We start from the raw sequence: 6773 nt of genomic DNA, 5'->3' as shown, positions 1-6773 counted from the left end.
TCTTTCTTTCTTTCTTTCTTTTCTTTCCTTCTTTCTTCCCCTCTCCTTCCTTCCTTCCTTCCTTCCTTCCTTCCTTCCTTCCTCTCTCTCTCTCTCTCTCTCTCTTTCTTTCTTTCTTTCTTTCCTTCCTTCCTTTGTTTCTTTCTTCTTTCTTGATGGAGTCTCACCCTGTTGCCAGGCTGGAGTGCAGTGATGCGATCTTAGCTCCCTACAACCTCCACCTCCCGGGTTCAAGTGATTCTTCTGCCTCGGCCTCCTGAGTACCTGGGATTACAGGCACATGCCACCACGCCCAGCTAATTTATATATTTTTAGTAGAGATGGAGTTTCACCATGTTGGCCAGGATGGTCTTGATCTCTTGACCTTGTGATCCACCCACATCAGCCTCCCAAAGTGCTGGGATTACAGGCATGAGTCATGATGCCCGGCCACAAACTTTATTTATTAAAGAGCATGTGTGTCATTTGACAAGTATGTCCAGGCTCATAAATTGAATCAGATAATGGTATTTGAAACAAAAATGCATGTTGTGATTTACTTAGTTTCATGAAGCCTTTAGAAGTCCATTTCTGTAATCTTTAAATTTTGTAAGACTGAAATGAAATATATTTACTTTTGTTATATAACAAATAATACATTGATGAGAGAGGAGAAAGGAAGAAACCAGTCAGGTAGGCAGTTAGGGTAGGTCCTCAGTTAGATTATTTCAAGCAAAAGCGCAGCCTGTGGCACAGATAAGGGAAATTGCATAGGGGGGCTTGCCTAAGACATGCCCACAGCCACACAGATAAATAAAGTCTACACAGGTGACTTGCCCAGATATGCCTGCAGTGGAAAATTCCATCCCTTGACACATGCACAGTAAGGAGAACAAAGCACTATGGAGTAATTCAAGCTAAGAGCCCACATGCACATTGGGAGGATCAGGTGGCCCTACCAGAAATTAATGCCTTATGCAAATAAGATGCCCAGCCCTCATCATTTTCTTATAGAAGCCTTTGCATCAAACTGTAAAAATGGCTACCTTCTTTCAAGTTTCCTCTCTGCAGCAGAGAGCTTTCTTTTTTCGTTTATTAAACTTTTACTCTGCCCTCACGCTTTGTGCCCACGCTCCTTACCTTTCTTGGTTATGAGACACAGAACGTCAGGTGATACTTCAGGCTATGAGAGACTGCTACACTGTGGTGCATTGGTGAGACTGTAACATTTAAGTGTTTCTAGAAAAATGTCATTGGTATGATTAAAAACAGACTTTTATAAAAATATACTAGCCCATCTTTAGAAAATTCATTTTCATTCATGAATATGAAGCATACTATTTACTATATGCATATGAAAAAAATCATTTTACTTATATTAAGAGTTTACATCCTCATGATTAATTCAGTCTTTGTAACCTAGATATTTATGAACGTACTGTGGGACGTGGTTCTTCGATTCTGTCAGAGAACACAGAGTTCCAAAGTGGCCTATAAATATAAAACTGAGCAAACCAGTGAGGAAAAGCAGGTGATCATGGTGGATTATTGTTATTGTTTTTTTGATATGTGGTTGGATTAGTTTAGCTAGTATTTTGGCATCTATGTTTATCAGAAATATTAGTCTATAGTTTTCTTTTTTGGTTATGTCCTTTCCCAGTTTTGGTATTAGGCTACCATTGGCTTCATAAAATGATTTAGGGAGGGTTTCCTCTTTCTCTATCTTGTGAAATAATGTCAATAGAATTGTTACCAATTCTTTGAATGTTTGGTAGTATGCTACTGTGAATCTGTTTTGTCCTGGACTTTTTTTTTTGGTTGTTATTTTGTATTTACCATTTCAATCTTGCTGCTTGTTATTGGTCTGTTCACGGTATCTAATTCTTCCCCCATTTAACCTAGGAGGGTTATATCTTTCCAGGAATTTATCCATCTCTTCTAAGTTTTCTAGTTTATGTGCATAAAGTTGTTTATCATAGCCTTGATTGATCTTTTGTATTTACATGGTGTCCTTTGTAATATCTTTCATTTTGTTTCTAATTGAGCTTATTTGGATTTTCTCTCTTCTTTTCTTGGTTAATCTTGCTAATGGTCTATCAATTTTATTTGTTCTTTTTAAAGAACCATCTTTTTGTCTCATTTATAGCTTGTATTTTTTTTTTTTGTTTGTTTCAATTTCATTTAGTTCTGTTCTGATCTTGGTAATTTCATCTGCTGGATTTGGGCTTGGTTTGTTCTTTTTCTTTAGTTCCTTTAGGTATGACCTTTGATTGTCTGCTTGTGCTCTTTCAGACTTTTTGATGTAGGCATTTAGAGCTATGAACTTTCCTCTTAGCTCCGCCTTTGCTGTGTCCCAGAAGTTTTAATAGGTTGTGTCATTATCGTCATTCAGTTTGAAGAAGTTTTTCAATTTCCATCTTGATTTCATTTTTGACCCAGTGATCATTCAAGAGCAGGTAATTTAGTTTCCATGTATTTGCATGTTTTTGAAAGTTCCTTTTGGAGTTGATTTCCAATTTTATTCCACTGTTATTTGAGGAGTGCTTGGTATAATTTCAATATTCTTAAGTTTATTGAAGCTCATTTTGTGGACTATCATATTGTCTACCTTGGAGAAAGTTCCATGTGGTGTTGAATAGAATGTATATCCTGTGGTTATTGGATGGAACATTCTTTATATATCTGTTAAGTCCATTTTTTCCAGGGTATGGTTTAAATCCATTGTTTCTTTGCTGACTTTCTGTCTTGATGACCTGTCTAGCGCTGTCAGCGGAGTACTGAAGTCCCCCACTATTATTGTGTGGCTGTCTATCTCATTTCTTAGGTCAATTAGTAATTGTTTTATAAATTTAAGACATTTTATAAATGTCTTAAGACATTTTAAAATTTTTATTAAAAAATTTATAAATTTAAAAATTCCAGTGTTAGGTGCATACATGTTTATGATTGTGATATTTTCCTGTTGGACAAGGCCTTTTATCATTAATGACCTTCTTTGTCTTTTTTGACTGCTGTTGCTTTTAAGTTTGTTTTGTCTGATATAAGAATAGCTACCCCTGCTTGCTTTTGGTTCAATTTGCCTGAAATGTCTTTTGAAATGTCTCCTTTACCTTAAGTTTGGGCCAGGCATGGTGGCTCACACCTGTAATCCCAGCGTTTTGGGAGGCTGAGGTGGGTGGATCACGAGGTCAGGAGGTCGAGACCATCCTAGCCAACATGGTAAAAACCCTGTCTCTACTAAAAGTACAAAAACTAGCTGGGCATGGTGACGCGCCTGTAGTCCCAGATACTCGGGAGGCTGAGGCAGGAGAATTGATTGAACCTGGGAGGCGGAGTTTGCAGTGAGCTGGGATTGTGCCATTGCACTCCGGACTGGCAACAGAGCGAGACTCTGTCTCAATAATAATAAAAAAAAAAAAGAATTCTGGCTGGGCGTGGTAGCTCATGCCTGTAATCCTAGCAGTTTGGGAGGACTAGGTGGGTGGATCACCGGAGGTCAGGAGCTCAAGACCAGCCTGGACATCATGGTGAAACCCCATCTTTAAAAAAAAAGAAAAAAAGAATTCTAAAATCAACCTTTCTTCTAGGAGACCAATATTGGTTTTTAACCATTGTTTCTAGGAGATTTGTATATATCTTCTTTGGTGTGTCCCATGCTTTGCTTCAATCAGATCATCTTTTACTTCAGGGCTTTTGGGGCTGTATTATAAAATTTGATGGGTGATAATGCACTCTTATTCAGGCAGCCTTTAATGATGAGTCTTTAACTCTTGATTACTGAGGAAGATTTTTATTTGCTCTCTTTTGCTTATAAGCTACTATGATTAAGTGATACCATAGATTTCCCCTTCAACAGCCTTCTTTCTGTGTTCTCTTTTATGACTACATTTTCTCTTTCAGAGATGAGAATTCTTTTTATTATGTGGTAATGAGAAGGGGAGCTTAAAGCAATTGGGGCCCTTCTGCTTAAAGTTGCAATAGAAAACAGATTTTCTTCCTTGTATAGAATGAAAAATTTCTCATACAGCTCTAGAAAGTGTTGTTTGATTTTATCTGCCTAATGAAGAATACAGAAAACACATAAGACTCATGATTCTGTCTTTAGGATTGTACCATTGTGTGTGTGTGTGTGTGTGCGTGTACGTGTGTGTATGCATGCCCTTATGTGCGTATGCCTGTGTGCATGCGTAATAAAAGAAATAACCTAATCGTGCGCACCACTATGCCTTGTATACTATAAATGTTTTAAGAATGGGTTTTCCAAAAAGTCGTATATTTTATTTTATGTTCAATTCATTTGCATAACCTAATAACTAGTAGTATCATTTCACATATTTCCTCAATTTCATGGTTTTCTTACGATTTTGTGTACTTGTGTTTTCCTCCTTTTTGCTTGATTAGATTGGCTGGTGGTTTTTCTGTTTGCGTTTCCTTTTTTTGGAAGAATCAGAGTTTAGATATATTTATTTCTTGTTTTTGTTTTATTTTCAAATTCATTCATTACTACTTTTAACTTACAAATCATTCTCTTCTTCTTTCTTTTGGCTGATGTTGTTTTTCTTCCCTTGTTTTTTTAATGGGGTTATTTTCCCTACGTGCATGTTGCTTTAGATTCATTAGTTTATAAGGTCCACACTCTTCAAATTTTGTGAGTTACCCTTGCACTTTCCCATAAGTGAAACCTGGTTGCAGATTTGGCTGCAGTTTTCAGATTAGCCTATTGAACTTTCCACACTGAGTGGAGACCCCTAAACCTGAGGAATGCTATCTATTTGTGATTTTTTTCCCTTTGGCTCTTAGAACTCTTCAACGTGTATTTGCCTTCCCTTTACATTTTTTCACGTGGTTACTGATGACCAGGGGATCATTTCATTTCCGGTGGCTTGACACCAGGTGCATGTGTTTTGGAAGTCTTGGGAGATACCTTATCATTTGTCTTTCCTACATATATTCCATCTGGGGGCTTTTTTCCCTCCTCTCCTTTGCTCCATTTGATTTTGTGGGAGAGTTAGGGACTCTCAAAAACCATGAAGCTGTCACTTTCTTCCTACCCTTGCTTAATTTATAAATGATCACTGGCTGCTCCAGCAATGATGCATGTCAATAATGTATGGGGAGACTGGAAGAACAGACATGAAGCTACTGCTATGGTCAGGTGAGAAATGATGGTGGCTTGGATATTTGGAAAGTGTAGACTGAGAAAGTCTCTCTTAAAGACTTCAGTTTTTAGCAGGAACCAAAAGGACACAGGAAGAGCCAGAAAAAGGGCCTTCTAGAGAGATGCAGGCACAAATATTAGTGAGCTGGAGTCTGAGCAGTAGAAACCTGGATCAGAGAGAAGACAGAGAAAACAATGAGTCAGATCATGTCAACCCTCCTGAATCCTCTGGCAGCTGTGTCTAACCCTTTGAATGTGAGGATGTTTTTGCTTATCTGTGGTGGCGGTTATCACAAAAATTGTGCATGGACCCTTTTTTTGTTTTGTTTTGTTTTTAGCTCATCAGCTGTCAGTGTTAGTGCGTGTGGACCAAGACAATTCTTCAAATGTGGCCCAGGTAAGCTAAAAGGTTGGACACCCCTGCAAGAAGATTGAAATGCACTCGGATGTCATTTCAGATCGCAGCCTACGGATCTATACAAGGAGATAATTACAAAAGGAAGCACAATGAAAGAAGGGCCCACACAGAGATAAAATTAACTCACTGTTCTACCAGATGGAAAATAGCCATCTAAATTGACTTTGACGTTGGCATATATCTTTTTAGCATTTATGCCTTGAAGGATGAGCCGTGTATCAGTAGGTAGTGAGAAAGAACATTAGAGCTTTCGACACTTTACAGAGTGAGAATAATTACTTCTCAGGAAATGTTTGCTATCGAATAGCATATTAAAATATATTTAATAAACACTCTCTAAATAAGCAAGTAACCCCACCTCCCAAAAAGTAAATTTAAGGCATGCTAAGTTAGAACTCACCCAATTCTGTGTCTACTTATGGATGACATATGACCTCCTCAGGGAAACTCTCATTCTAGGTATCATAGTTATGCTTTATTTTGGAAATTTATTTCTACAAACAGCATAGGGAAAATTGACCAAGTTTTCAATGAGGCAGGTGTACCATCCTTGCCTTTTTTGGCCCTATATTACATGTTGGTAAGCATAATTAGTTGGTGAAGATATTTACCACATTTTATTGGCATATAGTATAATAACGATAGCTAATAAAAATGTTATCTATAGCTAACAGGTATTAAATGCTTTCCATGTATCATCTCACACTTCACCATAACTCTCTACAGTAGGTAATATTATGATCTTCAAATTATAGACAAGTCAACTGAGGCTGAGTGAAGTTCAGGCTACATCAAAGACATTCATCTGTGAAACTGCTAAGCTCTACCAGAAGCAAAGACTTTGTTTAGTATTTTAATTGACAAAGTCATTTTTTTTTTTACTGAATATTAAGAGGTCTCTGACTTTGAATTCTGTAGACTGCCAGTATTTTATAAATTAATCCGATATTTCACAACCTACTTGACCTTTCTTGGAATATGTTTTGTTTTCTGGACATGTCAAATAGGGTTAAAATTGCCTTAAATAAATAAAGCATATGAACACAACCAGAATTGTTTATTGATGGCTAATTTAAGCTCTTTTGTAATGTGCCTTTTATTTTAGTACAGCTTATTTTGTTATGCAAATAAGATTCAGCTCTGTTGTGTAGTTATTTTAAAGCTGGTAGCATGCCTTTTTAACAGAAGCCTTTGTATGATGTTGTTTCATTACTTTCA

Source organism: Cebus imitator, unplaced genomic scaffold (genome assembly GCF_001604975.1).
Source record: "Cebus imitator isolate Cc_AM_T3 unplaced genomic scaffold, Cebus_imitator-1.0 Scaffold40, whole genome shotgun sequence".
Lineage (NCBI taxonomy): Eukaryota > Metazoa > Chordata > Mammalia > Primates > Cebidae > Cebus > Cebus imitator.
Note: the sequence above shows the minus strand (reverse complement) of the source record.